The sequence below is a fragment of the Petaurus breviceps genome, unplaced genomic scaffold (assembly GCF_028583685.1).
Source record: "Petaurus breviceps papuanus isolate PSGF00001 unplaced genomic scaffold, PetGlider_PUasm1.0 91133, whole genome shotgun sequence".
Taxonomy (NCBI): domain Eukaryota; kingdom Metazoa; phylum Chordata; class Mammalia; order Diprotodontia; family Petauridae; genus Petaurus; species Petaurus breviceps.
This window is the reverse complement of record NW_027187419.1, coordinates 29,728,422-29,750,626: the sequence shown is the minus strand read 5'-3', so window position 1 is coordinate 29,750,626 and position 22,205 is coordinate 29,728,422. Positions and strand designations below refer to the sequence as shown.

General features: G+C 38.2%; 1 protein-coding gene across 13 annotated transcripts in view; it reads left to right on the top strand.

The window, feature by feature from the left end:
- The window catches only part of AMOTL1 (angiomotin like 1), a 254,555-nt gene that overhangs the window by 113,526 nt on the left and 118,824 nt on the right, over positions 1–22,205 (top strand). The window contains exons 1-2 of one of the 13 annotated variants that reach the window (XM_069080092.1): positions 43–448; positions 19,196–19,406. The exons of 9 other annotated variants lie outside the window; for them this stretch is intronic. The gene's annotated coding sequence lies outside the window, so the exon portion shown is untranslated. Of the gene's footprint in view, positions 1–42; positions 449–2,744; positions 3,070–19,195; positions 19,407–22,205 lie in introns of those variants that run through there. 3 more of the 13 variants (XM_069080089.1, XM_069080090.1, XM_069080093.1) reach the window with 3 other exon arrangements.

The following is a 22,205-nucleotide window of genomic DNA, read 5'->3' as shown; positions in this document are numbered from 1 at the left end:
TACCTTTTAAAAATATTAAAACAAACTCCCATTTGTGTTTATTGGATTAGTTTCGAAAGAGCATGATGAAACATGCTTAATATCTATATATCTATATGTAAAACTGACTGCCAATCCCACAGGTACCATGAAAATTTATGTTTCCCCCTTTTCCTTGTATCTCTAATCCAGTGAGATATTGAAGCAATGAGAATAGAACAGCCTCTTCATATGCAAGAAGGTCAGAAAACTCTGTCTTTATCAGACCCATGGGGGAGGAGGCTGCCAGTTCCTGAGAAGAAGGCCTTCTCCTTGTTCAGAAGGAGATTAAAAAAATTCCTTGAGAAAATCTGTATCACTTTGTGATTACTCCCCCATTTTCTTCAGCGGCTTCTGCAGGGCTCACAGCATCTGCTGCAGCTGCTCGGAGGTGGCTGTGGGACCAATTCGTGGGCAAGATTCTTGTAAGGTGAGGACAAGGGGTCCCTCTTAAACTACATGGTGGTTTGGGAGAGGCCAAGAATTGTGTGAAATATGTTCTGTGGCTAATAAATGTTTCTGGTGGGTTTTGTTGGTCTTTTGTGTCAAGTTTAATGTTTCCAGGGATTTGACTGAGGTTGTAAAGTCTGATATGAGTACTCTTGACCAGGGTTTTCAGACTGGGACTTTTTGCTGGCAAATGTGGTTTTTCTTTAATGTTTGAGAAGTTATTTAAGAACCCACGAAGTGATAGGATTTATTGTCTGTGAGATGTCTCAGTGCATAGCTTGTTGGGAGGCTTAAAGAGCTGTCTAAGTATAAGTTACTGTGATTACTCTCCCAGTTTTTTAGGAAAGAAAACCATCTCTGAAGCTTTTGAGCATATGAGCAGTAAAAGCAGTCATTTTGTTCTATTGTTCCATCAACTTTTCTATTGATTTGAACTTCAAGTTCAATAATAGAATGAAAAAGTTCGTGTTCATACTGCTGAGTTCCAGGTATAACAAAGTTCTGAGTCACTACTGAAATACATATGTTCAACAGAAATTTAGTGTTGAAGTTAATTTATTATATTTGCCTGTGGCAGAGAGATTCTCCAACTGGTGGTTCCTACTGACCCATCTTAGCTTCGATGGAGGATTTTTTTTTCTGGGGATGAGGATATGGTACCATGGAAAGAATTATGGGTTCAAAGTCAGAGGACCTAGGTTTGAATCTTGATTTTTCTGCTTACTACCTGTCTAGGACCTGCTACCCCAAGAAACTTTTCCCAAGTAGTGTCCAGTACTCAGAGCATTCTTGCTCTCATCTTTTGAGGGGGCAGTGAGAGAGAGAAGGAGAGAGAGAGAGAGAGAGAGAGAGAGAGAGAGAGAGAGAGAGAGAGAGAGGAAGTGCATGGGGGAGAGACAGACAGAAACAAAGTGAAAAGGGGAAGGGAACAGGGATTTATTAAGTTCCTGCTATGTATACAGCACAGTGATGGGTGTTTTATAAATATTGTTCAATTTGATCCTCACAGCAACCCTGGAGGTAGGTGCTATTATCATCCCATTTTAGAGTTGAGGAAATGGAGGCAGAGGTTAAGTGACTTGCCCAGGGTCACACAACTAGTGGGTGTCCGAATTTGAACTCAGATCCCCTTGACTTGAGACCCAGTGCTGTATCTACTGACCCATCTACCTGTCTGTGTGTCTGAGGCAGAGGGATAAAGACAGGAGCTGAAAAATGTGTGTGTGTGTGTGTGTGTGTGAAAGAGAGAGAGAGAGAAGTAAAAGAGTATGAGAGAGAAACTGTGACTATGAGGAGGAGGAGGGGAGGAAGGAAGAGACTGAAAAAGACAGATAAAGAAGGTATGTGTGCCTGCATGCCTGTATGTATGTATGTGTTAACACCTTAGGTATTGGTCAAAGAGAGAAATGTCTGGGCTTCTGTGTCCTTATTGGAATCTTCCTGATCTATAGATGTCAGGGGGGAATTGAGGGCACATCTTGTGCTGATAAAATTATTAGATGGTGGCTGCAGTTGGGCCCTAGGCAGCAACAGAGTTGTCCCAAAGTAGAATGGGTCCCCTTCAGTGGTATAGGCTTCTCCTCATTAAAGGCTGAATGAATACTTACTGGGTATATTGTAGAAAGGATTCCAGTTCAGGTACAGAACCACTGAGGCCCCTTCCAACTCTGAGATGGTATGGGTACTCATGTATTGTACCAAGGTTCTTACTTGTCTCTAATAGCTTGTGAGAATGACTTGGAAAAGATGCAGGTACCTTCTGTGTTCCAATTTTTTGAAAACTGGTAATCTAGCCTATGATGCATATGATGACATTCTACTAACTAATTATCTAGAAGCATGCCAAATGAGAGCATTTGAATATTCACTTTATAATACCTTTATCAAAACCTATGTTCCCCTCTTCTCTTCCCCTTCCCTTCCCTTTAGTCAAACCTGATACATCATGTAGATTCCCATGTGTTAGATGCCAAAGAAAGCTAAACTTTGTCAAATCTCTAATTGTATTTATATCATCTTAGAAAATAGAGAGCCCAGGAATGTTGGGAACATACTCCCTATCCAATCAGTCACCAAATCTTTTTGTTTCTACCTCTACAAAATCTCTTCCATCTGCCTTCTTTTCTCACTCAGCCTCCATCCTTGTTCATCCCCTAATCACCTCATCTAAAGATTGCAATAATTAGTCTCCTTACCTCATCTCTCATCATTCCAATCCACCCTGCACATAGCTGCTAAAGGGATTTTCCTAAAGTGCAAGTCTGACCACATTACTCCTTCACTAAACTCCAGAGTTTCTCAAGTATAAACAGTGATGTTTGACTTTCTGAGCTCTTTATAATCTTGCTTTACAAGCCTTATATATTTCTCCTCTTTCCACGTTCTGTGGGTCAAGCCAGACTGCCCTCATACATGACATTTCCTCTTAAGGTTCTGTGCCTTGGCACTAAATATTCTGTGCCTAAAGAGCACCCCCCATACCCCTTCCATACTCCCTTTACCACTATCTTAAAATCCCTTGTTTCCTGCAAAATTCAGCTTAACTTTTACCTGAAGCCTTTTCTGATCCCCACCCCCAGCTTCTAGTGCCCTCCGCTACCTGTAAGTACCTTATATTTATTTTTTGTATAATTACATATAGGCATATTTTATTTCTTTTTTTATAGAATGTAAGCTCCTTGAGAGGAGAGGCTATCTCATTTTTGTCTTTCTATCCTTAGCTCCTGACATAGTGTCTGGAACTTTGGTAGGTATGTTACTGTAAAGTGACTTGATTGTTGCCCTTGGCCAATCTCTTTTTAAAGAGATTGTGTGATGGGTAAAACTCATCTGCCTAAATTCTGTCTCATAGTACTAGGTTTCAGTTTCCAAAGATAGATGAGGCCTATGAAACATGTATGAGTACCTCAGAAGACATGCTTTGTATTTTGTACTTGGAACCAACTGAATACATGTGATGAGGTAAAAAAAAAAAAAGATAGACTTGTCATCTAGTGAGAACAAAGTACAACCTGGACAGCCTACAGTACTTCATAGGCATTCTTGTAATCACGGGACAACATGAGAAAAACCTGAAAAAGCTGGTGGCCTCCTGGGGCTAATTCATGAGACAACATAGTGGGGACAGGATGGGCAGGCTTGGCAGAGCAGGCGGTCAGAGTCTGTGAAGGTTTGTACAAAAGATGCAAACTGTATCCTTTCCCTTCTGACATGAATGGTAGAGTACTGAGTTATTACAGTCCTTCAACGTGAACTGAACTTTTATCCAAAGGCTAGTATCTTATGATTGACCACCCCAATGGGCTCAGGAAAAGTGAACTTCATAGACCTGGGGGAAAAGACTAAATAGAAACTGCTAGTATGCATGCTATCTGCTTGAAATTTCAGTGAATTTGGTCCTAGGTGCTGTAACTGGAGAGTCTTTCCCAGCTGCTGTTGTAACATCTTCATAATAGCTAGTAATTATATAGCACCTACTGTGTGACAGGCTAACAAGCTTTATCTCATTTGGTCCTCACAAGTACCCTGGGAAGTAGGTCTATTATTATTATCATTACACATACTCACATACATATACACACATGTGTATATAGATACATGTATATGTGATGTGTATACATGTGTATATATGTATGCATGTGTATATACATATATACATACACATACATATGTAAACACAAATGAGGGAACTGAGGCAAACAGAGGTTAAGTGACTTGTCCTGTCATACAAGTGGTATGTGTCAGAGACCGCATTTAAACTTAGGTCTTCTTGCCTTCAGACCCTCTATCCACCAAGCCCCTGAGCTGCCTCAGTAAGTGGACCATTTCTCAGGCTTTCCCCACGGTCTGCTATGGGAATTGAATGGGTAGCTTGCCAATGGTTCCTAACTTACTTGAATTTTGCTACGAAGTTTCAATCTGGGTTGAAGTAGTCATGTGTGCTGCAGAGCAAATCTAAGAAAAATGTCTGATGTCTCTTTAATTACTAAAAAGTTTCACATCTTGGGCTGATGTCATCCCCTTTTATTCACCCCTTTGTTTATTACTGTATTTTACAGGCTGCCACACCCTCTTTTTGTGTGTGAGATAATATGCTTCGATTTGTCCCCTTATCTTTTGCTTCTGGAGGAAGAGCTCAGGTCTTCTCTTTTCATTGTTAATAACTGTTAGTTCCTTGTGGTGCTACAGAGCTCATTTTTGGAGGGTTCCTCCTCTCCCTCAACCCTACTCTGCTGCACACATTTGTTAATTCCTGTTCCGTCTGTCTCTCCAGTCATTCTTTCCATTCTGGCTTCAAGGATCTGCTCCTTACCTTTCTCTTAGCAGTAAGGTATAATGGAGAACTCATTTGCTTGTGAGACCAGAGTTTTAACTTGCCAGTGGCTCTTCCACCGACTTATTGTGTGACCTTGAACAAGTGATTTCACAGGACTGTGCCTTGGTTTCCCCATATGTAAATCGAAGGAATTGAGCTGTATGTTCTCTAAGACTTTCTTCTAGCTCTATAATGACCTCTGAGTATGAGATGAGAGTAGCATTCAGGCTAATCTCCCCACCTCCATTCTTTGCCCATTATAATTCTGCTTGCACACTTGCTACTACTCTGATCTTCTTAAAGCCCAGTTCTAATTGTGTTATCTTCTTGTTCAGGAATTTTCTGTTGTCTTCCACTATTGACATATTATTATGTATAATACTTATATTGTTATATATTAATTAATCAACAAGCATTTATTAAACACTTAGTACGTGTGATGCACTGAGCTAAAAATGGGGGGGTATAGATACAAAAGTGAGACAATCTTTGCCCTTGGCGAGCTTACATCCTCCTAGGGGGATACACTATCTTCACAGATAAGTATATACAGAAAATACACAAAACAGTGATTTTGGAGTAGGAAATTAATCTGAGCCTTGAAGGGAACCAGAAGTTACAAGGGGTACACGTGAGGAAGAAGAGCCTTCCAGGCACTGGGGACAGCCTGTGCAAAGCTAAATAGCTTTGGGTGGAAGATGGAATGGAGTGCATTGGAAACCATAAGCAGGCCGGCTTGCCTGGAACATGGAGTGCCTTTAGATGAGTAAGATGTTAGTCTGGAAAGATAGTAAAGTTTGGAGCCAGAGTGTGAAGGACTTTAAATACCAAACAGGAATTTCTATTTTTTCCTAGAGGCAGTTGGGCACCACTGAAACGTTTGAGCAGAGGACAGCTCAGATTTGAACCTTAGGAATATCACTTTGGCACTGTGTGAAGAAAAGACTGGAGTCCAAGGTTCTTAGGCTGTCATTCAAGTCTCTCAATACTTTACCATTCCAGTCTTATCTTCCAATACTCTTCCTTCATGTACATTCAACACCATCCAAATGGCTACTCTTTATTTTCCTTTCACTATAACTTGGGTTTGAAATGCGTTCCCCCTTTGTATTCAAGTCTAGTCCAATTCCTGATCACCCTATAAGGCCCAGTTCCAGTGCCGTTGCCCCCAAGATATTGCCTTTATCCAAAGCAATCTCTCACACTCCATACTTTAGTACCTCTCTTATTACGTGGTCGTTTACATACAGAAATAGCTACAATACAAGATAAGGCATTTCTGTAGCAGGAGTTATAAGCTCCCTATGGGGGATTCATACATTTAGTAGCTCTGTGAACCTGGAGGAACTTTTGGTCCCCTGAGCCCTAGATTCCTCTTCTGTAAAATGAAAGGTTTGGAACAGATAGCCTCCAAACCTCCTTCCAACTCTCAGTCCTATAATCTTAGAACCATTTTGTTAAAGTTTCCAGCTATAATGGGGGCAGAACCAATACAAAACATTTGTGTGGCTTGGGTGAGATTCAAAAATTGTTAGTCTATCAACAAGGATTTATTAAGCTGTTACTATGTTCTAGGCACTATGTTAAGTGCTGGGGATACAAAAAAGTACAAAAAACATAGTCTCTGTTTTCAAGGAGCTCACATTCTAATGGACAATTGTATGTACACACACATATCTCTTTTAAAAAAACTTCAAAAAAAATTTTTAAATTTAAAATTAAAAAAAAATTATGCCTCTTCGATGTTACTGCCCACTGGAGGTATTGGACACTTACAGTAGCACATACCTTGACTTTTAACAAAATCAATCATTGTTCCATGAATTGTAGATTTTATGGCATTAATAGATATGAATTTTATAAAAAGAATATTGAAATAGAAGCAGCATGCCATAGTTGATAAGAGTACTGACCTTAGAAACAGGAAAATTTGGATTCAGATTCTTTTTTTGACACTTACTACCTGTATGTGATCATGGGCCTCAGTTTCCCCACTTGTGAAATGAGGGGTTGGACTAGATGGCCTCTAAGTTCATGTCTACCTCAAAGCTCATGACCTTATCTGTAAAGGGACTACTTGACAATTCCTCTGGATATCTTTTTTAAAAAATTATATTGCTATCTCTTATTTTTATCTCTCTCTTATTTACAAATAAATTCTTCCTTCCTTCCCTCCCTTGAGAACTATTTCTTATGACAAAGACTAAAAGGGATAGAGAAAAAGCAATTTAACAAAACTAACATATTAACTGAGTTTGACATGTAATGTTCTATATCTTTAGTTCTTTATCTTTGCAAAGAAGGGAGGAGGCTACAGTTTGACATCTCTTTGGGCCTAAACTTGGTTATTACAATTATACTGTATTCAGTTTATTGTTGTTATTTTATGTAGTTTATATTGCTGTAGTTATTATATATGTTATTTTGGAGATTATTCTTACTTCACTTTGCATCTATTCATATAAAATTTCCCATGCCTCTGTTTTCTTTTTAAAACTATTTTTTAATTTTAGACAAATACTAAAACTTAAATATATAATAAGAAAAGAAAAAGAAACATTATAAACTTAAATATAAAATAAGAAAAGAAAAATACATGTCATAAGCACAGCAGAACATAGGAGAGAATTCAGAATATATAACAATAACATATCATTTCAAGAAAGCCTGTATATTAAATACTGTGCTTTATGTTGAAAGCTGTCCATCTTTTCTTTGCTTCCTTGTAGGTTTTCTTTTGTTCTTTGCTGTATACTGTTTTCTTTATATGTTTCATTTCTTACATTGATGTAATATTCCATTACATCCATGTACCACAATTTGACTAACTATTCTCTAATTAAATGATACCTTCTGTATCTGTTGTCATGGACCCCTGGAAAGAAGATGAAATGCTAACTTAACTGTAACCTCTACATTTCAGTAGCTCTCTAGGAAGGGGAAAAAAGGAAATAAGCATCAATATTGTCCCTACTATGTACCAGATACTATGTAAGCACTTTAAAATTGTTATCTCATTTGATCCTCACAACATACATAAAATGTGAGGTAGGTGCTATTATTACCCCCATTTTGCAGTTGAGGAAACTGAGGCAGAGAGTGGTTATGTGACTTGTCCAGGGTTACATAGCTATTAAGTGTTTAAGGCTGGATTTGAACTCAAGTCTGCCTGACTCTAGGCCAAGGTCTCTATCCACTGTACTACCTAGTTTACCAGACTGACTGACTCAAGTAGGGCCCCCAAATCTTCCATACAGCAGAGCCTCTTTCTATTTTCCTTTAAATGTATTCTTGGTTTGATCATTGGTGTTTTTCAGGAAGTTTTTAGTACCCACCATCTCTGTCTCTTTTCTTATGAGCATTTAGGTAAGAATCACATTGGCTAGGAAATCCACTGGAGACCCATCCCTACCAGCGTAGATATCTTTCCTGTCTTCTGACTTTGTTTCTTTTAAAAACAACCTCTGGGGCAGCTAGGTGGTACAGTGAATAGAGCACCGGCCCTGGAGTCAGGAGGACCTGAGTTCAAATATGACCTCAGACACTTGACACACTTGCTAGCTCTGTGACCTTGGGGAATTTACTTAACCCCAATTGCCTTGCCTTTCCTCCCTCCATAAAAACAATCTTTATTGTACCCTGGCCTTCAGCTTGACAGCATCATTCTGTTCCCTCCTTGAAAGATCATATCATATTCTTCTTTCACTCCAGTGCTTATCTGGCTCAAATCCTTGGCTAGTAAGAAATGTCTCCCTGCTAGGCTTGTTATTACACTCATTTCTCTCTTACCCGCTCCCCCCCCCATCACACCCCACAAAGATGAATCATGTGAGTGCCCTCCTCCCAAGAGAAATATTGCCACTGATGACTCCATCCTCTTATAGAAAAATTCCTGAAGGGAGAAGGATCATACAGTCTGCAGCACATATGTATTCTCCTTGAGCTGCTCTGGTGCCAGAACATTTTCCTTCCACACCAAAAGGACTCCTTCCTAAGAGTCTCATCATTAACTAAAGCTTAGGGGCTGCCTCAGCATTGAAAAGGCTTTAAAATTCAACAGCCATATAGTAAGCTTTTACTGTGTGCAAACCAACCAATGAATAAGTATTTATTATCCTTCAGTGTGCCAGGCCCAATGTCCTGCATATGTGAAGACAAAACTCAGTCTTAAGGTCATCTTAAGAGGTTTATATCTATGTGTGTCTGTGTGTCTGGGTATCTGTAATGTTAAGGGGATTTGAAGATCTTCCCTGCCCCAATGGGTCTCGCTTAGAGCCCAGCAAGAGAAGCTTGCTTAGGGGAGGCTTGTTTTTCAGGAAGGCCCACACCTTTTGTTATTTGTAATTAGGTGGTGGGTCACAAAAGTTGTGATGTTCTCTGACCCTGAAGAAGGGTATATATACTCCAAGGTGAGGTTTTGCTTTGGGGATCACTTGTGGGAAGAGTTGTGTGATTTGACCAGATGAGACTCTGGGCAGCTGTTGAGCCCCTCAAGCTTTGAAAACCCAGATGTTGGTGCTTCTCTTTATGATAATTAACTGTATATATGTAGCAGTCAGACAGAAGCCCTGTCTGTTGATCTGTTGAGTTGTGTTATTTTCTCTGTCTGTATTTTTTGTCTGCTTGTAATTTCTGTCTGTATTCTCTGAAGTTCAGGGTGTTGACTTTTGCCTCTGAACTAAATGAATGACATATGTTTGATTAAAGTAAAATTGTTAACTCTCTTTTGAGTTGCTTTCCTTTAGAAAATCAGATCAAAGAACCTGTACTAGCAGCCATTCTGGGTATGCTAGAGTACTTGCTGTTACAGTATCTATCTCAGTGTTGAGATGGGGGACAGGGACAGCAATATATGGAAGTGGAAGGAGAAAATATGTCATATACCCAGGCAAAATTTTCTTTTCAACAATCCTTGGTGTGGTCTCAGATCTCTTTATATTCATATCCAGTGGAAGACACGTCTTCACATAAATCAATGGTGTTCAAACTTTATCATCTCACCTCCATTCTTAAGCTGCCCTTTCTCCCCTAGGATTTCTTGTTGCCACCACTAATGATTGTGTGGAGGCACTACTAAGCCGGCGTAGGCCCACTTGACATCTCAGTTAATCTGAAGGCTGAGTAACTAAGGGGAAAGTAGGGCTGAAGGCAGAAGGCACAAAGTTGGCCCCTTAACATTCTGCTCTGTGTGTGTGCATGTGTGGGGGTCTTAGTCAATATTAGCTATTTGTAGGAATCCCCAGTGCCAACCCCCACATGTAGTCTAAAGCACAGTAGTTTGAATCGATATAACTAGTTCAGTGAAACATCAGCCTCTAATGAGCAGATTTCCCTTAATCTATATGTTTTACCCAACCACTGGTAAAACCAGATCATAGCATCCTGAATCCAGAGCTAGAAGAGAACTCTACACGTCTCTCAGTCTGTATGCAAAGCTGTGAGGTTGTACAAGGTTGTACACTAGAGTGACTACTTGTTAATTTTGAGTATACCATCTTGCTAATGCTGCAGTGTTACGGTTTTGGGTCTAAATCAAGAAATCACATATACTCTCACCTAACACTTGCCTCAGATCAAACCTTAATAAAATATGGGATGTCCCAAAAGTCTTAGTGAAGTTTTAAGCTATGAAAGCTTAAATAGCTTCAACTTAAATAGCTTATGGCTGCACTAAGACTTTTGGGACATCTGTCAGGTCACATGGTTAATAAAGCTGTTTTACCCATTTTGTAAAAATTGACATTTAAAAGCCTGACAAATTAAGGAGTAATTTGCTTTAATGAAGAATTCTTCAGTTTTTCAGGTTTCTCTTGCAGTGCTTGAGAATGTTAACTGGAAGGAAAACTTGGCCATGGGTTTGTGCCAGTAAATTTCAGTGTATTGACAGGAATTAAAATTAAGACCAAATAAATGTATTCCTTCTTTCATGCATTAAACATTTATTAAATTGTGAACTATTTTTTTATGCAGACATTAAGGACAAATAAAACAAACAAACAAAAATAGGACACCACCGCCATAGCCAGCCCCTGTTCTAATAATACCTGGAATTAAGATCAGGCAAATTGTTTAAAAGCAAAAAACAGGAAGCTGAGGCAAGACATAAACCATAAGTTAAGTACACACAGACAAAAATGCTTATATTCCATGTGTGGGCAGAAGGAAAAATATGCTGGGGAAGGGAGAGTGATAGTATATGGGTGAAAGGTGAATCAGAGGAGGAAGTATTGCATTGCTAGGATGATAATCTGGTAATGATGGAGAAAGTGTAGGTGTGAGCATTATGACTAATAATGTAGTATGATAATTGTTGTAGCCAATCAGAGTAGAATATTTGGAACACTTTTTTAATATTAGGTTTTTTGTATCTAGTCATAAGCTGATCATTGATTATTTTCTAGGTTTGGGAATTTAAGAGCAGAGAACTTGCCTCACTCCCCATCAGAGATAAAGGATAATAAACCATCATTTCTTAGAACCCAAAGGATCCCAGTTGGCACTGGGCAGGTTTCTCAGATTCTGTGAAGCACAACTGTTTCCTTTAAAATTGTCAGTTCTTCTAGTGCATTTTAAGTATAATTTGATTTATAGAAATTTATGCTACATGCACATTTTCAGGAGCATAGAAGCATATATTTTGGAATATCTTTTATTCATAACTTTTGGTTTTGTATCACCTTTATTTCCAAACTTATCTCTTTATCTCCTTCTACTTATCAGGTAACTCCTTCTCAGTCCCCTTTGCTGGATTCTCATCTAGGTCTGTCTTCCTCAAAACTGCTTCATTGGGTGATCTCATCAGCTCCCATAAATATAATGGCCATCTCTATGCTGATGATCTCAAATCGAACCATTCTGCCCCAAGCTCTCTGCTGACTTTCAGTGTCACATTTCCAGCCTGTCTTTCAGACATCTTGAATGGGACGCCTAACAGACATCTTCTACGTATGTCTAAAACTTAACTCATGATCTTTCACCCTAAACTCTCCCCTCTCCTAATTTCCCTATTATTGTCAAGGGCAACACCATCTTTTTAGTCCCTCAGGTGTATCCTGGATTCTTTATTATCTCTCCTCACCTCTCCCCCACCCATGTCCAATCTATTGCCAACACATATCAATTTTACCTTTGCAGCATCTCTTGAATGAATTCCATTCTCTTTTCTTACACTGCCACCACCCTGGTGCAGGTCTTTATCAGCTCACACTGAGTTTCAAAGATATGTAGTGGTCTGCGTGGGTACCACTTCTAATGCAGATCATAACCCCTTTATCTCTTAGCCACTCTCTTGCTGAGTTGCGTTATTGAAACATTCATTACTCTGAGGATAGCCTCATTGATCTTAGCTAACTTTGGCCTCAGATGATCTTTTACAACTTAGAAGAACTTATCAGAGCTTGTACTCTACTGGCAAAGCCTTTGAGAACCTAAGGGACACCTCCATATAATGAAGAGGCCTCAGAGACAAACAAGTGAAAGAATTAGAAATGTGATATGATAAGTTTTTTATCTAAAATCATATTGAGATAGGCTCAGAAAATCCATTTGGGGGAAGAATCCTATAGAAAATCATTTTAACTGATACATGTTCATCTCAAAGATATCATAGAATATTAATTATAGTTTGTTACTAATAAATTTTCAGATAACTTTTTAGGAAAAGTTTTCTAAAAATACTTTTTCTTTCTACCATACTTCTGATTTTGTATAGTTTTCTTGCAAGTATTATCTAATTTTCTAATAAAGTAAAAAACCCAAACCTTTGTGAAAGGTCAGATAGGTATTGTTATTTATGTTTGATAGATGAGAAAGCTGAAAATCAGAAAATTTAAGGGATTTGCTTATGATCACACAGCTAGTTAGTGGCAAAATTCCCAGTGCATGCGTTCTGAATGTGCTCTTAGAACTTAGGCCTTCTTACTGTACTCTATCCATTATACTATGAGAAGTGAGAATTCACATTCAACAGATGTTCATTAAGTTGGTGGACTGACATAACCTTTCTTAGGTGCCCAATCTTACGGAATTCCTAGAGGCTCTTCTCTGGACTTTTTAAAAGGAAAGTCACTATACCAAATGGGAATCAGTGCTCAGTATAAAAGATTCCTGTCATGTGTTCCTTTTACTTTCTGAGTTATATTTATAGCATACACTGTAATTGGATAACTGTATCCTTTAAGTGAGTGGCAGTGTAGTATTGGACGAGGGATATTAGGGAAGGAGCAGGATTGAGCTGAAGAAGGAGGAAGGGAATTGTAAAGAAAATTTGAAAGTTGTTGAGACAATATAATCACTTAGTAAGACAAGGGAAACGAAGTTGTATGTGACTGTCAAGATGATGATTAAGAACCTAGTAACTTCAGAGGGGAAGACACCCATAAACAATTGTCCAGGGAGAATACTAGTAAGAATGACAAAGGACTGAGGATGGAAAGCAGGGTGAATTATACAGGGACCTGCAGAGAGTGTTCAGTGTTTATATTTTTGATGTGGCTAAATGACTGCTATCTACACTCAAAGTGGAGATAGGTTTTCTTCCTAGAGGAAAAGGTAAAGATGATCAAAGAATTCCCTTCCTCTTTCTAGGTTATCAGGGAGAATAAAGATTTCCTTTTAAAAACAACAGAAGGGCTTCAATGGAGAAACAAAAAATACAAAAACCCAAGAGGCAGAGAGGGAGTCCTGACCTGTGTCAGGAGGTTGGAAGGTGGAAAAATGTGACTCAGAGGAGGAAGAGAATTAGGGTCACTCATCATTTGGAGCTAAGTAACCACTATGAAGCTTTTCCTGAAGATAAGGGGGATGAGCCCTTTGAAAAAGATGCAACTGCTTACTCTCTGGAAAATGAGGTAGATACACAGATCCTGTCAATGAGAGACCATTCAGTAAGGATCTAAGTAAACAGAGATCAGTAATAGTGTTTTGTAGCTTCCTGGCAAGGGGTAAATAAGGCAGCTAACCTGATAGCAATAATAGAGAAGTTTGCTGCCTTCCCTAGACTATGAATCCAAGATGAAAGAGACAATCTTTCAAGATCTGTCAAATTAGATGACCGTACTACTACTCACATCTGGTAAATTATGTGGGCAGAAAAGCCACACAAGCCAGTTTACAGACTCCTGGGCAAGAAACTCAAGACTTGAGGGACATGATGGTATTTTCATCACTGCTGCCTATCAAAGTCAAGAGCTTTGGAAGAGAGACTATCAGACTTGGAAATAAATAGTTGGTTAAGAAGATGTTCAGTATAAATTTCTAGATATTGATTTGAAATAAATCAGCTGAATTTCTGGTTGAGAGATAGAATGCATCCAACAGGAGATAATAAGATTGTACTTGCCTGTAATCTTGCAGAGCTAATCGAAAGAGCCTTAAACTAGATATTGAAAGGGGGTGGTGGAGAGAAAACCATCCATATACATTCATGTAGCTAGAAACTTAGAGAGTAGTAATAATTTAGGAAGAAAAAAGACCAGCAGAGATGCTTAGTAGAGATAAAAGGGAGAGCAGGGCCAGCATATTATGCATTAAGATACATTCAAATAAGAAAATACAGTGAATTCGTAAAGTATCAGAGATAGCCAGAAATTCACAGGAGATAAAAATCCAAGAAAAGAGTCCTGGATATCATATGCATATTTGTAGTGTATAAAAGCAAGCACAATGAACTAGAGATTCGAATGCAGTCAGAGAAATTTAACCTTTGGATACTTTGATACAGAGAGATACTTTGACCAAGTCACTCTGAGAGTTGTTGGGATTAGACCCATGATCAGAATATAGCTCTATAAAATACATTTATTTAAAAGAAACAGAATAGGCAAAAGGGAAAAGAAGGGCAGGGTATTATGTATTAAGAAAATATATTCAAATGAGGAAATCCAGTAAATGAATGAAGAAACATGGTAGACAGACTGCCTAAACAGAAAGAAGAAATAAATGAAGACTTTGAAAAATGTATCACAACCCTAACATAGAGGCATTAGATAGGAGTGATGGGGAGTTTTACTTATTTGACTTTTTGCTGGAGTTCTCTGCCAAAACCAGAGTAACTAATAATTTCTTGTCTTGCCTTAATGATAGCTTTGTCCTTCAAAAGGTTGAAAAACCAATGAGAAGAACCACTATTATAGATCTGATTGTCACTCACAAAGAAGAACTGATTTTTGGGCTGGGAATGCTGAATAGGAAGAGATCATCCTGTGATGGTCTCTCCAGAAAGAGAAGAACCCTGGGAATATTTTTAAATTTACCCTTGGTTTTCAGAGAGCAGATTTAAAAGGGTTGAAAGGAAGGATATATAGGATCTTATGGATTAAACCCAGGAATGATGACAGGATTTCAAAAATTAAATTCTGTTTATAAAAAGATAAATAATTCCAATGAAGAGGAAAAGGTCAATGTGGAAGGATGAGAACTCGCCAAACTAGAGCTAGGGTGGTATAGTGAATGGAGAACTGACCTTAGAATTAGGAAGACCTGGGTTCCAGACCCACCTGTGACTCTGGGTTATGTGACCCTGGGCCATGTGACCCTGGGCCAGTCACTTAACCCCTAGGTGATTCAGGCAACTAAGGCAATAGATTACAGAGCAAGTTCTGACCTGCATTGGTAGAGGGAGTTTCATTATTGGTAGTTTTCTATAACAAACAACATATCAAGTCTGGTTAAATTTTTTTTTCTAGATATTTTAATAAGGAAATCACATGGCATTTCTTCAGAGATATATTACTTTGGCCATTTATAGATTAGATCTTTCAGCATACCTTTCTGCTCAGGCATTGCTCTATATTAAGCCTTATGGTTTATTTTGAAGCTAAATGCTTCAGGAAGTATAACGGGAACTGTTCTTTAGTTAATAAGCTCATATTCCTCAAATTAAACTGCTTTTTATCTAATTTGGAAAATAGGCAAATTACTCTGTCTTCTCAGCTATAACTGAAACTGAACTATAAGACATCATAGGTCTTCTCTTGCCCTTCAACACTAACATTCTGTAGGTTTGTCAGTGTTCTTTGTTCCCTTGACTGATCTAGTTGGGAGAAATTTTGAGCCAGAATTGGATATAGGTCTAACTGTGAACAGTAGATAGCAGTAAACAAAAAATGAATGACCAGGGATTGAGAGGTAATAGCTAACAGTTTGCTCTTGGTAGGTTACCTGAATTCAACAAACATTTATTTTTTTAAATATATATTTTACTTTTTCCCCAATTATATGTCAAAACACTTTTTAAACATTTTTTAAAAGTTTTGATTTCCAGATTCTATCCCTTCTTCCCTTCCCTCCATTCTTCTTGAGATGCTAAGCAATCAGATATAGATTATACATGTGCAGTCATATAAAACATTTCCATATAAGTCATTTTGCACAAGAAGACTCAAGAGAAAAAGAATGAAAGAAAAAAGTGAAAAATAGCATGCTTCAGTCTGTATTCAAATAGGCAGATATTATGCTTCATCATTAGTTCTTTGGGATTGTCTTGGATCATCGTATTGCTGAGAATAGGTAAGTTATTCACAGTTCTTTATTGTATGATATTGTTGTTAGTATGTATAATGTTCTCCTGATTCTGTTTGCTTCCCTTTTCATCAGTTCATGTAAGTCTTTCCAGGTATTTATGAAATCATGCTGCTTCAAGAAGCATTTAAGTGCCCAGTGTACACAGAACATCACACTAGCAGTTGTTTGAAATAAAAACTTTAAATAACACATGTGACTGTCCTTATGGAGTTTACACTTTAGTGAATAGATACCACTCACATACAAATAACTGTGATGCAAAATAATACTTCATGAGGATGTGACTTTAAAGTCATGGTTAGTCTAATTTACTCCAATTATTTATTAAGTACTACCATGCTTAATGAACTTTATAAGCTCAACAAGTGGAGAGGTAGGGTGGGGAAAAGGGTATGTAAGGGAACAGTGTATATAAAACCTTAGAAGTGGGGAAAGTATGGAACATGTAAGGAGGATAGTGAATAGTTGTTTTTACAAAGTATAGAATGGAATAGTATGAAACAAAAATAACTTACTTTAAAGAGATTTACATAGCTCTAAAGTTCAAAAGGCATTTTTACATATCCTTTGATCCTAACAGCAACCCTCTGAATTAGGTGTTATCTCCATTTTATAGACAAGGAAACTGAGGTGTTATAATTTATGTAGCTATTCCTAAGTGTCTGGTGTGGGATTTGAACTCAGGCCGTTTTGGCATCGTCTGGTGTGCCATTCACTATGCCATGCTAGACATCCTCAGTAATTAGTAACATATCTATCTAACAGTTAAAATGTACGACACACTTTGTTCCAAACAATCCTATGTGAGGTAGGTAGCACAGATATTTTCCCAAGTTCACATACCTAGTGTCAGAATTTAAATCCATACTCTTTTGATTCTGAGTCTAGGGCTTGGAACTAGATGGTGTTGCATCTTGGTGGATGGTTGTGAATACCAAGGAAAGGAGTTTCAAGACTTCATTGCCCAATCTCCAGTTTTTTCCATATAGAAAATGATCTCTAACCTTCTTTTCTGATTTAAAATTCTGTGATTTTGTGACTTCTCTGAGATTTCTCTGAGCTAACCCTAGCTGTTATGGTTTAAACAATAGAGTGATTTGCTTATCCATCATTATTCCTTTAGAAAGTGACTGGCAAATTAGCTGCCTGAAATCCTTTCTGATTTCTTATGAAGTACAAATAAGTAACTATAACCAACCCATAGAAATCCATGGGACAGTGGGAAAAATACTGGTTTCAGAGACCAGGAATCCTGATTCAAGGAGTAGTGAGGTGGCACAGTGGTTAGAGTGCTGGGTCTAGAGTCAGGAAGACTGTGAGTTCAATTCTGATGCTAGACATTTACTAGCTGTGTGATCCTTGGCAAGTCACTTAACTGGGTTATATTTGCAACCACACTAGCACACAGGGTGGGCTACTAGCACAGGTTCTTTGATCTGCTTTGCTAAAGGAAAGAAAACTTTTAAAGGGGTCAGTAATCTTACTTTAATTTACAGAGATAAGTAGAAACTACAAGCAGAGAAATTAGCACAGTTTTAACAGACAGGGCTCCTACTGTCTGAATAAAGTAATACAAACATCTACATATACCACCAGTTTGGGAGAGCACCAAACCTCTGAGGTGTGTGTGGGGTCTCTTAGCAAATGACTACTCAGGTCAGGTCCAGGGAATCAAAAGGTCCTTCTCATAAGCAAACCCCCAAAGTAAAATACCAACCTCGAAATATATGGTTTTCAACTAAAAGGCTCAGAACCAGAAGGCATTACAACCCTCATTGTGCCTAATTATCGTAGTACCAAAAGGTGTGAAAGCCTTCCTACAAGAAAGCTTCTCCCTAAGCAAGCTCCTTAGGCAAGTTTCTTCCCTAGTGGGCTCTATGTGAATCAGGATATATCACAGCTGGGCTGGAGTTCAAAGCAGCAAGACGTCCATGATTAAAATACCTGTGTACCTTTAGACCTGGGAGCATGCCTCATACCAAGGGAAGAGGGGACACATGTGGTCACATAGGCCTGTTAATGGATGGGGAAGATATTCCTGTTCCATTAAAATTACACCTGTTTACCTCAGTTTCATTGTCTATAAAATAGGCTAGAGAAGGAAATGGCAAACCACTCCAGTATCTTTGCCAAGAAAACCTCAAAATGGGTCATGAAGAGTTGGATGCGACTGAAAGATGACTAAATAACAATTCCTGATTCCAAGTCCAGTGCCCTCTCCAGTAAACTATGTTCTGCTCAGAGTTTCTTCATATGTAAAATAGAAAGGGGTTAAGCCAGTTTAATGGCCTTTCCAGCTCTAAATCTATGATCTATAATACTTAAATTGAGCAGATATGATACATTTTCCACAAATTGCATTACAAATTCTGGATTTATTTCTTTGGCAAGAACTTGCTTGATAATAGTCAGCTAACATTAAGGTTTAATCAGAAAGGTGATTTAGTTTTTAAAAGAGTTCATACATTCAGACTTTGCAGTATTTTGTTGAGTTGTTTGCATTTGGACCCCCCTCCCCAACTGATTCAATCATGTCTTCCTGATTTTTTTTCAAAGTTGATTAAAAAATCACTCTAGATAGAATTGTTATAAATTGGATATTCAGATTTTTATGGTAGCTAGTGATTACTAAGAAAGGCATACAAAGATTTAATCAGCTCTAAGGGGATCCAGGAGCATGGAAACATGAGGTAGAAATGGGGTCATTTTAATACGCAGGATGGATTATAAAGTGAAAAAAAGAGAGAAAGCAAGCATAGATATTTTATGTTCTAAGCAGATACTTGATACTTATAGGGAAATAAAATGGGAGCTATGCTTCAAGATGTTTAAGTTAATGTTAGTCTTTTCCAAACTAATCCTCCTGATTGTCCTATTTTTGCTCTCTAGGGAACAAGAAAATGCCCAATATGGTCACATAGGGAGAAAGCCATATCTGAAGCATTTGTGTTCCTCTAAGGAGAGCTAACTTGCCCCTTTGTCCTAGTAAGGACTTCCTTCTTTGGGTTTCTGATTTGTGGGTTGAAGAATTGGGCTCATTGCCCTTGGAAGAGTGAAATGTTGTCACTGGGAGTCATCGCATTTTCATAGTAACCTTCAGGTAGGTGCTGAAGTTATTCTTCATCTGAGGGAGAGACTGTTTTGAACTGAGATTACAACTCAGTCTGTGCTGGTGCTGAATTTATTACTCTTAAGGATTTTATTAGTGTCTTTCACTAGGCTGTTGAGGATGGTTGGTTGCTTTCAGAGACAAAGTTCTAACGTAAAAACAACAGGGGTAAGATGGAGGCTGAAAATCGGGTACAGCATGTTGAGAATGTGGTCCAGACTTGGAAGATACACAGAAGGTAGAGATTAAGATGGAAAATGGAGGTAGGCCATCTTACAGCCAGGACGTACAAAGAAAGCAGAGATTAAAGACAAGCAAGAGGAGTCAAGAGAATAAAAGTAAACACAGTGCATCAACCAAAAGGAGACTTTGGAACTTGAGCAACCCTTGCCTTGGATAGGAAACCCTTTATCGTCTTTGTCTTGTAGGAGAAATCAGTGATTGACTTTCTGGGGTGTAGCTGCCATAGGGTGAGAGGTAGGAGGAGTAGGGTTTTTTGTCTTTTTTTTGCTTTTTGGAGGGGGGAAGGCAGGGCAATTGGGGTTAAGTGACTTGCCCAAGGTCATATGGCTAGTAAGTGTTAAGTGACTGAGGCCAGATTTGAACTCATGTCTTCCTGACTCCAGGGCCAGTGCTCTATTCATTGCACCACCTAGGACCCTGATGAGTAGGTTTTGTGTTAGGGTAAAGAAAGTAAATTCTCTTGCCTGAAATGGAGAGTGGGTGGTCAAAAATAGGGGCAGATCCTTGATGGTATGTTCTAGGTGTGACTTAGCCTCTCTGACATGATAGAATTTGCCTCTCTCTTTGGACAAGTCCTTGGTTACAAGGCTGTGTGGGAAACTCGGGATGCTTCCTCCCATAGAATGATAGTGATGTCAGACAGTGGATAGGATGTGGGACTCCCTTTGATTTTTTTTCTTCTTTCAGTGCCCAACAGGATGCTTATATCCAAATGTTTCATTATTAAGATTATGGTTAGATTCTTGTTTTAATTTAGACATTTTGAAGAACTGAATGAAAGAGTTTTAATTAGGAAATGCCACAGACACTGGGAAGATCTGGCTTATTTTAGTGAATCATTTTTATTATGATGGTAGTTGTTTAAATGTAATTCTAAAGATAGTTTTGGTGACAGCAAATTACTAGCTCCGGCATATGTCACTACCAAGAGTGAAAAATTATTTACTCATACTCATGGAGGGAGGCCAGTATGAATTAGTCACACAACAAAATTATAGAATACTTACAAAGAAATATGTTCAGTACTCATATAGAAACTTGAACTTGGTGTCAACAAAAGTTTCCAAATATACCTTTTTTAAAAAATAATTTTTTAAGGCCACCATTAATGACTTATTAGAAGTTAAGTTCAACCATTTGAAGAGCTATCTGACAATTAGAGTGGTCCAGTGAAGGACTGGGTTACTTATGAAGTCATCAGTTAATGGAAATGAACAGAGTTTGAATGAATGTTTATCTGCCTAGGGTGCTGTGGAACGTTGGACTGTATTCTTTTTAATTCCAGTTACCTTTCATATCTTCTATATTTATCTTGTATGCTCTGATTTACATGTTATCTGCTCATCTCTCCCTTCCTTGGAATGTGAGCACCTTGAGGGCAGAACCTGTTTTTGCTTTTTTGTATTTCCAGCACTTGGCACACTACCTTGGCACATGTTAAACACTTAATAAATGCTTGTTGATCAATTAGTTTAAAGCCTTTTTGAAGGGTTTAAGATCTATGTCTCAATGATAAGAAACTTTGATCTCAGTAATAACAGTATTGTAGTCATTCTTAAGTCCTAATGGCCCCCATGAGATAGATATTATTATCCTCATTGTACAAATGGCAAAAACAACATCAAGCCGTTGAGTGACTTCCTGAAGTTGATAGCTAAGCTGGTGACACAGAATCAGAGATCACAGACTCAAGAGTTGGAGAGAACCTCAGAAGTAAAAGTCTTACCTACACCTGAACAAGAATCCCTTCTACTAACAAAGTGGTCATCCTGCTTCTGTCGAAGGTCTCTAATAGGAGGAACTCAGTCTCATAAGGCAGTCTGTTGCAGTTTGTTTGACTCTAATTGTTAGGAAGTTTGCCCTGATATAAATCAAACTTCAATTTTCCTCTTTATATATATATATATATAGCTATTTTGTCCCTACCATTTAGTTTTCACTTCCATGCTAAACTATTAGTTTTCACTTCCATGCTAAACTATTTCTTTTCTTTAAATCAGTCCTCACACAGTACAATCTTAAGGTCTTTCACCATCCCTGTTGCCTTACTCTGAATATTATCTAGTTTATCAATGTCTTTTCCTAAAATGTGGCATCCTGAGCAGAACATTCCAGTTATTCCTTCCACATTGAGACTTTCCCCATTGCGTTTTCAATATATCTCAGGTCAGCATAACAAATTAAATGGGAATTTTGGGGGAGTTTTGTAGAAGCCCCAGATGACATGATAAGGGCAGCAGATGACCCAGAGCCTGTGATCAAATATTTAACCCAAATTTTACAATGAGGCATTATAAATATCTCGTAAAAGAAAAAAACTTCAGACTTCTTCTCTGGTATGGGGAGTAGGGGTGTCTCACCCCTAATGCCTGCAATGTGGAAGGGATAACTTTAGAGCAGAGTATAATGGGATTAGTCCTTTGTCCTGGCACTGTACATAAAAGTATATTCATGTTTGTTGAGTTTATAACAATAAAAAAATTTTAAACTATTTTAACTTTCTTGGTTATTATATCATAGCCTTGACTCATACTGAGCCTGAGAGCC